The 10501-nt window shown below is 47.4% G+C and overlaps 1 protein-coding gene across 1 annotated transcript in view; it reads right to left on the minus strand.

The window, feature by feature from the left end:
• PRDM15 (PR/SET domain 15) overlaps nucleotides 1-6207 on the minus strand; it is a 52000-nt gene extending 45793 nt beyond the window's left edge. The window contains exon 1 of the mRNA XM_066619679.1: nucleotides 6166-6207. The gene's annotated coding sequence lies outside the window, so the exon portion shown is untranslated. The remainder of the gene's footprint in view (nucleotides 1-6165) is intronic.
• Between the last annotated feature and the right edge of the window lie 4294 nt (nucleotides 6208-10501).

Raw genomic sequence — 10501 nt, forward strand, 5'->3', positions numbered from 1 at the left:
CTGGGTATCATGATGTGCATTACAGCACATTTGTGACACCCTCCACAGGCACAGGGACCACTGTGTCGGTGGTCCATCAGAACAGTATTGCGCTCATAGCTGGTTAGGCCATTTCTGCCCAACACTGCATATACACAATGAAAAGTGTACACGTGTGGGCTGAGCAGAAATACAAAAATGGTATTGTTTCCAGAAATAGCAAAGTCTGTTGGCTCACTTTACTCAAAGCTGTGACCCCAAAATCCACTATAAATTATGTAAATCTGAATATGCTTACTGGTACAGAGTTCCCTTGCAGAACCAGAACACAAATAACATGGGTAGCCCTCTGATTGGTGGTCCAGATTTCCAAGCAACAGACCACTAGAAACTGCCATCTCTCCACACAGAGCTGCCACGCTGAAAGGCAAAGGGCTGACGTGCTCCTTCACATGAGTGGCTAGTTTGTCAATTGTAGTCATATTAAAGGGTTGCCAAGGAAGGAACGTCTGGTTTGCTGGTGAGAACTTAGCATTAGGAAAGTGGAATCATACAGCAAAATCCGATACATATCAATGCCAAAGAATTAAATCCCACAGTATTCAATAGGGTTTACTCCCCATTGCATTGAAATGTGCACAGGATTGCAGTCTAACAGCTCAATCCTATGCATGTCTACTCAGAAGTAAGTCCCTTTAGAGTCAATGGGGCTTACTCTCAGGAAAGCGTAGATAGGATTGGGCTGTAAGACAGTGTTGTGTACTTCTGTAAATACATTTTACTTCTCTGATCTATTTTTGATTATATCTACTTCATCCCAGCACCTTGACATATTCTCTATTAATTTCATTATAAACTGGACTCTGGACAGCACTGTGTGACCTAAGGATTCTGAATTAGTTTCATCAGGTCTACAAAATTTTCCATACTTCTGACAAAGCTCAGTATGTGCTCACTGCAAGGGAGGAAATGAAGGCTACCCAAGAAAAGATACTTACTCCTTAAAAAGACTAATTGGTTTTCTTCTGTGCTGGCTGAGGAAAAATGGGATTCACTCGCAGTGCAAGTCTATGTATATCTACTCAAAAGTAAGCCCCACTGAGTTCAACAGGACTTACTTCCAGGTAAATGTGCATACAACTGCAGCCTTAGGGCGCAATCCTAACCAACTTTCCAGCACTGGCATAACTGTGCCAGTGCGGCATGTGCTGCATGTGCATGTGCTGTGTTCTGCATGTGCTGCATGTGCATGTGCTACATCCTGCAGTTAGGGGGTAGTCACCTTGAGGCCTCCTCAAGGTAAGGCAATGTTTATTCGCTTATGTCAAGGTTTCATTGCCCTTATGTCAGTGCTGGAAAGTTGGTTAGGATTGTGCCCTTAGGCTGAAATCCTAATCACACTTTCCTGAGAGTAAGCCCATTGAACAAAATAGGACTTACTTCTGAGTAGACCTGATTAGGATTGTGCTCTTAGTCTAGGAAAAGAGGAACTACTTGAGATTTAGAGTAGCAAATATCCTGTAACAATCCACCAAGCAAAAATGCCCAAATTAGTGACAGTCCTCTAGTTTGCGTTTCCAAGGTGGGTCTCAAGGCAAAGCATGTTGCCAGCTCACCTACCCCCTCCATGCTTTGCATTCCCTTCCCACCACTCTTACTACCTTTCAAAAACAGTAGGTAAGTGTGGGAGATGAAGGTGAAAACTATTATTTCGGAGGTATCATGTAGGGAAAAGAAAAACAATTTAATGCAAAAAAGTAAGATGTCAAAAAGGACAATTATGGTTCTCTTTTGGAATGGTTCCTTAAATAGGTTTTTGTTATGAAAAACACCTATTCATGAAAAATAAAAAGAGCTCTAAATTTCCACTGTTTTCAGTAATCATTTTTAACCTCCTTAAATATTTTCATCCTGCATGAAGTCAGTTGACTTTGGACTCAAAAAGGATCCTGGTAGTTCAATTAATGACCCACAGTGAAGGCTAGTGGGGTATTTAACACTACGCTCCTAGGAACACCATGCACATTGATAGATTACATAAATCAATGGCAATATATAAATCAGTACTAGTAAAAACAGCCCTAAAAATGACCATGGTGGCACACGTGGCTTCAGGTCATCCCCAATCATGGCAAGGAGATCTCATGCATAAGGAGGCTTTGGATCAGGCCTGTGGGCATTGACTGGAACATTATCCAAGTGTGGATGCTATCCTTCCACACTGCATTTTTTCCAATGGGATGTAGATTCCAATGTACATTTGAATATGCATCAACAACATTCTGGTGCATAAAATACCTGTATAAGGTGTGACTGAATAGATCAGGGCAATTAATCTTGGGGGGAGGGAAGAGATACCAAAACATTATGTTTTGCAGAAGATGAGAGCCCAGGAATGAAAATATCTGAATGGGTTTTAAGGCCTTTCTGCCCAATGTTGCATATACACAGAAGGGACCAAAACGGGACTGAGGAAAGGAGAAGACTGGTTTGTGTAGCTTTTTTCCCTGGGCTCCACGCTCCTCTGTTACCACCTGACTTGTTCAGGGTTTGTGCTATCGAGATTCAGTCTTTCTTTCTCTGGCACAGACCCACAGTACAAGCACTGTTCAGTGGAAAATATTGCTTGGTAACTTATAGAATTGCAAACTGAAGATCTTGTGGAGCAACATGGCACAAAATCTAGGTATGATCACAAAAGATAGCAGAAGGGAGAAAAAACAAGTTAAACTTTCTATAAGATGTGCTATAGATTGATATATTAACCAAAAATATTACTATATTTTACATCTGCTGCAGTAGGTCTACATCTGTGGCTTCTCTAACTCTCTGTGTTTTATCTGTGTAGTTTTGCTCCCTCTGCTCTATTTGCCCACCCTTCTGATATTTGGAATTACCTGATTCACTTTCCCAGGGACACTGCAATCAGATATACTATACAAGTGGTTCTCAAACCTGCAGCCCTGCACAGCACTCCCTGAGACTTGGAACTTTCACTTTCCAAGCCTTGGGGAGCACTGTGCAGGCCCCCCCCCCCGGCCCTAGTCCCTCCCCCACAAAGACTTACTGAGGGAGTAAAGCTCCCTCAAAGTTTGAGAACCACTTTACTATACAACTTGATGATATCACTGTACTGCCTTGTTTTCGCAAGAACCTAAATGAATATGCACACCGATGTCAAGGTTTCACAAGACTGAAGAAATGGCACCAGTCACATGAACACAGATAAATTGCTCTAATCTGCTAATTAGTACATTAATCTTCAGGCAAAGAGAGAAAGGAGGCCAATTTAATAAATACAAAAAGTGTGTCAGAAGAACTAAGGGTTCTATCCAACTTTCCAGCACCAGTACAGCCACAATACAGCCTTGAGGTAAGAAAAAAAAAATTCCCTTATCGTGAGGAGGCCTCTGTGACTTCTCCCCACCACAGAATGCAGCACATGCCCTACTGGCAGGGCTGTACCGGCACTGGAATATTGGATAGGACTGGGTCCTAAGTCATATAGGAGTAAAACTGAGCATCTGACCCTGAGCAAACAGTTCAACCCCAATCTTACAAATGTGTGAGATTTTGGCAGAAATAAACATGCACACACACTTGCAGGATCAGAGTCATAGGCAAATCTGATTTATTTACAGAAACATTTGGAGTGATGTGAGGGAACTACAGGTGGATTTTAAAAGCCTGTATCTGAATTCACACAAACAAGAACACCACTTTCTAGTATTTTATTTTGTTTATTTAACATCATTGTCTAAGCTGTACATCTATGATTTTTGGCCAGAAATGGTTAAATAGAACCTTTAACAATAAACTGTCTTTAAGAACAAGTCCTGCCCCCTCCTCACTTTAATATCGAGAAAAGGTAAAAAGTGTAGGCTTCATTAATATCATCAGCAAGATGCAAATGTGCAGGGGGGAAAAAATTAAATGTAATATCTAAATTAGCAAAGTGTCACTGCAAACCACAGAGCAAACATGCATTAAAGATGATCAAATTACAAAATCCAACAACTTGAAATAAAAAGCACAACCTCCCTGGTAAATAGCAGAAAACTACATTAACAGTAATCCCACCTTTAATTTCACAACTCCAATTCTTTTCAGCCACACAGTATAAGTATAGTATAAACCATTTCACACGTTACTTTTTCTTCTCTGACAAGTTTATTAACATATTTGTCAGAAAACAGTAAATGCAGCACACAGGTCAGACATTACCCATGAAGAACACAACAAATTCTAAAGTATCGCTATTCAGTCTTCCTTCTAAAACTAGTCAGATGATGATTGTCACATTAAATGTTCATTTATTTTCAAACACAGGCGTGACACATGAGATGAAACCCTGGTTTTAAAAATGGAACAAAGAGGCAGTTTATGCCAAGTTAAATCTGCCTGGCTTGATGGATGTTTGCCAGTGTGTCTGCAACATGACAGGAAGACATGTGTTTCAACAGAGGGATGGACAGTTTTGGAACATACATCTTTAATGCTAAAAATGTGAAAAATGCAAAATGTGAATCATTAGCTAATTAGTCAAAGTTTACCACCTGGTACTCAACAAGCATGGTGAACAAAGATAATTTAAATTAACCCATTTTTTGCCTGGCCCACAGCTGTACACATTGAGTCCCTGTTGCACATATGCAACATTGGGCACAAATGGCTTAAAACCCTTTTAGTATGTTTTGCTTATGCAGAAAGTGAGGATTCTGATACATGCTAAAGATTATGCGTTCCAAAGCAGGAGGTGGTAGTTACTTTATGCCAAGGGTCTCCAAACTTTTTGGCCAGAGGGCTGCATGAAATATCTGGCACAGTGCTAAGGGCAGGGGAAAAAAATTTAAATATAAAATTTAAATAAATAAATTAGAGATGGAACAGATGAACGAGTGGGCTTATTCACTCCGGCCCTCAGAACACCCTTCAGATGAAATCAGAGCACAGCTCTGGTCATGTTCAGTCGGGTGGGACAGAGGCTTTCAGGGGCCAAGAGGCTGGCCGTGGGCCGGATACAGGCTCGCTGTGGGCCACATCTGGCCCACAGGCTGGGGTTTGGGGACCCCTGCTTTAGGGTTACCAGATACAAAGGGGGGACAGAGTACCTATACCAGCCACTTTCAACCACTGTGTCGTGGTGCACTGGCATGCCACGGATGGTCTGCAGGTGTGCCCTGGGAGTCTGGGCGAGGATCATTTGTTACTAGGGCCACTGGGGGATACAAGCCCTTGCTGTCAGTATGGTGTGCCTTGTCAACTGTCAAAAAACCGATTTGTTTGACAATTTTACGCATCTAGCCTTTAACACCATGTTAAGATATATGATGCGGCCCTGGTGCCAAAAAGTTTGGAGACCTGATAAAGAGGAAGGAATTTTGGCAAGTGCAGCTTTTTAAGCCCTTCCATGGTGAGCTGCAGCTGCCAAAACTCCCTCTTCTATGACAGGGGTCGAAGGTGAAGGCCCCTGGCCCCACTTTGCATCTGGTCACCCCAATGAAGCTTATTCATTTAAGTGTGCAAGGGGGTGACCTTGTGCAGGGGCCCCTTGCACCAAGAACAGCTCGCTTTCCTCCTCCCCCCTGACAAAGCGCTGCCCCTGGACTTCCCAGTTACCCCCACCCCGTGGTTGGGACGCAGCCCTCGCGGACACGCAGCCCTCACTCAGCCTGCGCAAGGGGGCTCTCCCTGTCAGGGAAGGGGTAGCTGCCAGGCGCGGGAGGAGAGCCCGGGCAGGGAGAGCCGCAGGCGGCTGGAGGGGCCCAGAGGACCTGCTCGGCTCCCCCTCGCCGGGCGGCTCCTCCTGCTCCCTCCCCTCAGACGCGCACACAGCGGCTGCCCCTCCCAGGCCCGAAGGCTGCCCGGGACGGCGGCGGCACCAGGGAGGCAGCCGCCTGACTGGCTGGGGCTGGGCCGGGCCCGGGATCCGGGAGCGGCTCCGCCGGGTTTTGCCTCGGACCCGCCTCGCCCCCTCCGCGGCCGCGCCGGCGGCTCCTGCCGCCTGTAACAAAGAACAGGCGGCGTGGAGGAGGCGAGCGGGACGGAGGGGAGGAGGAGCGGGCGGCGGCGCGGCTGGACCGCCGACGCCCCGCGGGCAGAGCGGCCGCCCGCCGGCCCAAGGCCCCCCGCGGGGAGCGACGGCGACGAGGGAGCAGCGCGCGCCGAAGCGGGGACTGGCATTACCTGCTGGTGGAATGCTCGCGCCCGGATCGAATCCGGACTCCAGGTTCCGATCCGAGCCGGAAGCCACGCGCCACCGGAAGCTGGCCCCTGGCGCTCGCAAGGCGCCATGGGAATCGTAGTTCGGGGTGGTGTGCAGGACTGGCTGGTGGGCAAGGGACCAGGAGAGCGACACTGGCGGGCGCCTTCTGGGGGAGATGCTTTGTGCGCGGGGGAAGGAGCTCTGTTGCGATGGCAACTGTGAGGAGGGGGGAGTGGGTGCCACATAAACCCTTGTGGATGCAGGCAGCACTGGCATCGGTGAGCATTGGTGATTCTGGCACCGCTCCGAGGTCATCTCCTGCTGGCTCAGTGATTCCCAGGCTGCATGTGCAAGAAAGCACCATGCACATGTCTATGATGCACACCTGTGTGTGTCTACTCGGAAGTAAGGCCCATTGAGGATGGCAACCGTCACCTGACTCCACACCAGATAGTCCACCAGAGCTGGGTGCTCAGCATGACTAGGGGTCCAATCCTATCGGGCCGTAGTGCCGGTGCTGAGCTGTCATAAGCGCGACGCAAAGCATGTTTACCACACTGCAGCAGGAGGCAGTTGTGGCGCCAGGCAGCACCAGTTGGTGCTGGGCCCAGCAAGCTGTCCAGCAGTGAGTAGCACCGCCAGGTGGCGGTGCGGGTCTTCGGGGCAAGGGGAGGCATTCTGGGGTGGGGGGACCAGGGCAGGAGATTGGTGGCTCCACTGGAGACCCCCTCCACCAGATCCTATCCTCCATGTCAGACTGCAAAGACCCACACTGAGGTCTCAAGCCTACACCAGCAAAATAGCTGGCACACGCTTGAGACGACTCATGGCAGGGCCTGCTCCTTCTTCAGGAGAAGGAGATGAACGTTCCATTCCCTAAGGAGACTTCCAGTCAGGGCCTAGGAGACGGGGGTAATTTGTACCTGGGCCCAGGATCTAAAGGGGGACCCTGGAGCCAAAGAAGGGGGCCCAGAAATTTCCTGGGATGTTTTCCTATCTACTTAGACATGTTGCCTGCACAGGACGCTGGAGACACTACTGATGCCACATGGGTTGGCAGACCTAGGCTCCCCCTACCCTGTTTCGCCCCTCCTTACCCCTATTCTACTTGCCCTCCCCTGCTGTTTCACCCCTCCCTCTTTGCAAAGGGGCCCAAAAGAAACTTTGTACCCCCTGATAAAATTCCTCTCAGAGGCCCTGCTTGTGGTGGCCTCTGTGGGGCCACTGGATACAGTAGTCACTATTTTGATGCCACCGCACTTGGCAGTGCCAGCGCCCATAGCATTGGGCTTCCCGCTAGCTGAGCCGATTCAAATGCTACAGAAGGCACGCAGGCAGGGACACTGCGTCAGAACTTGCAGTCAGTGCCTCCTTGGGCTTCCCCCAATCTGAATTTGGAGCTCCTAGCATTTTTACTTTTTCTCCAATGCAGCCATAAGTAGCTGAGAAACTTTACTGGCAGAGAAGTGCTAAGGAAGGGGTGGCCCTGGGGCACCATTAGTCCAACCTAAATTGCCCCTCTCCAATTTTTCTTACTGAAAAAATGTGTTTTTCTTGGGTTGGGAGAGACAATTTAAACTAGAAAAACAGCAGGAAGGAAAGGCCCTGAATGAGGGCCAAACTAAACACAATGCAAAAGATGCATAAATTCATCTTCCAACCAGCATCTGTTTCTTTTGCTAAAAGCAACTGGGAAAGGATGACTTGAATGACGGTCATCACCCCAGAGAAAAGGGGGGAGCTTAATTCTTTCTCCTAGCCCTGCCTCCCTGATCCTCCTCATTGCCTCCCCCCTGCTATGTGCAAAAAAATAAAAGGAGAAGCATTTATACATGATATATTGAACCAAACTAAGGCAAGTAGCCTTGAATTACATTCTGGCAGCATAAGGCCCTTAATGGCTGTTGCAAATGTTGACACTATTTTGTGTAGCCAGGCCACCAGCAGCATGTGGTCGCATACTCATGACCTTGCAACAACCTGGAGTGTTGGTGTGGTAAGTCAGATTAAGGCTGGGAAGAAGCAGTATCAGCTGCAGCAGTGCCACCAATGTCCTATCCCACTTCCTGGCCTTGATCTGCCTTCCTGGGTCCAGGCAACTTTGTGCAATCAAAATTGCTACCACAGGTCCAAATAGACCCATTTGTGAGGCAGTGGCTTACATCCCAGCAAGGAAACACATGTTCCCTTACCCAAAGGAGACCTCTGGGACTACCCCCCCCCCAAATGATGCAGCACATGCTCTGGGAGCACAGCTGCATTGCTGGGGAACGTTTGGGCTGTATGCATGCTACATCTTAGTTTTCAGATCCAATTAGAAAACCCATTTGAGAACCACCTTTGTTCAGTCAAGCAGGGTTCCCTCCTGACCTATCAATGGCCATTCAGTATCTAGGGTGCTAACTAGGTAAATGAATTTCTTGACACCCCCTTTAAGAGTTTGGGGACCTAATGGTAGGAAAAGTCAGGGTCAACCCAAACTGTCAAGTGCAGTCATTGGCATGTTTAAGATAGGGCAGACCTCCCACTGTCAGGTGGGAGAATGCATTCTGCCCAGTTTTGTGATAGCTATGCTTAAAATGTAATCTTGAGAAGCTTCCCCCACCCCAACCTTTCCATTGTATAATTTGGCATCATCAATTTTGCTTTGAGAGAAATGAACAGGAAATCCTGCTTTATTACTGCAGGTTTCCTTCAGTTCCTGAATTCATATTTTGAAAATTGCTTCTAGAGGTTGATTTAAAGTGGCGTTTCTTTTATTATTTGAGGAAGAACTGTCCCTATTCACCCCAGCAAAGCATCTTGGCTAGTGGTTACTTCTTCTGTAGTTTTTTGGATTGTGAGTCCTTTATAGAGAGTGAACCATTTATTTAGCCATGTAGCTCACTTAGTGAACCTTTTTGTTAAAAAGTAGTATAATTGAGAACATTTCTAAACACTGCATTTGTCTTAATTTGGAGTTGCCACACTCAAATATGTTACGCAGTTAACATGCTATTGTGCATAGTCCATTTGCTCCTGTGGGTGCTTAGCCTTACATATTTTATACGAGAGGGACAGAATAGCAGGGATGGGCGAGTCACGTGTGGCTTGATTCAAGTCGAGTCACAGGTCTCTGCCCCCACAACTCAAATCGGAAACAAGTCCTAACAGGCAGGCTTTCCAACTCGCCCAGAACTTTTGGCAACTCACAAAGACTCAAGTCTTTCCCTTTAAAAAGCCAGCTGCCGCTCCATGGAAAAAAACAGAGTTGCTGCCGGCTTTCTGTATGTGTGTGTCAGAGTTCTCTTTATTCACTCCCCTGCTGTACCCATCCCATCTGTAAACAACATGGGAGGGGATTGGGGTGGACTGTGTGAAAACAAGGACAGAAGCAGCAAGAGGGAGGAGGGTCACGTGCAGCAGCTGGGAGGCTTACCAGTATGACCCCATCCTTTGCAACTCTACTTAGAAGTAGTCCCATTATGCACCACTTGTTTGATGAGGTTTCCTACTCTCAAGTAACAACAGAGCTCACAGGAGCCACACTTTTGGAAAGTATGATTGCTACCAACTGCCTGCCCCAGCTTCCCCACCTTTTTTCCCCCCTCCTAAGTTGTCCTGCCAATTCTAGGACGAGAACCCCCTTGGTCTCCTCCTTCTATCCTACCTCATCCAAAGAAACAAATTAGACTGCCCATCCTTCATCCAGTGACCATCAGTTCCTTCACAGATGGACAAGAGAGCCCACTACCACCTCCCACTCCATGCAAAAGCAAAACATTAACCCTTCCCTGCCTCCTGGCTAGAACTATCCTGCTGCTCACCTGGTCTGAAAGATGACCCCATGAGGTCTTTCACGCCATGAAAGCAAGCACACCCAAGGCACAATCCTAACCAACGTTCCAGCATTGGCGTAGCTGTGCCAGTGGGGCATGTGCTGCATCCTGCAGTTGGGGGGCAGTCATGGAGGCCTCCTCAAAGTAAGGCAATGTTTGTTCCCTTACCCTGGAGTTGCATTGGCCTTACCTCGATGCTGGAAAGTTGGTTAGGATTGCACCCCCAGACAGAGACAGACTTGGGTCTGCATGCGTGGGGACTGAGTGCAGAGTCAGTGGCCTCAAAGTTGAGTCAATGCCTGAGTCATCAATGCAGGTGACTCCAGTCTGCATGGGTCAGTGAAAAACATGTTTTTGTGACTTGGATTCTAGTCACCTCACTCAAGTTCCCATCCCTGTAGAACAGCTCTTGTAACAAACAATAGTTGAATGAACTGGTTAAAACTACTTATAGAAATCAAAATTTTAAATTCCATTGGTGGTGGGCTTTTGAGCACAT

Source organism: Tiliqua scincoides, chromosome 3 (assembly GCF_035046505.1).
Source record: "Tiliqua scincoides isolate rTilSci1 chromosome 3, rTilSci1.hap2, whole genome shotgun sequence".
NCBI classification, from domain to species: Eukaryota; Metazoa; Chordata; class Lepidosauria; order Squamata; family Scincidae; genus Tiliqua; species Tiliqua scincoides.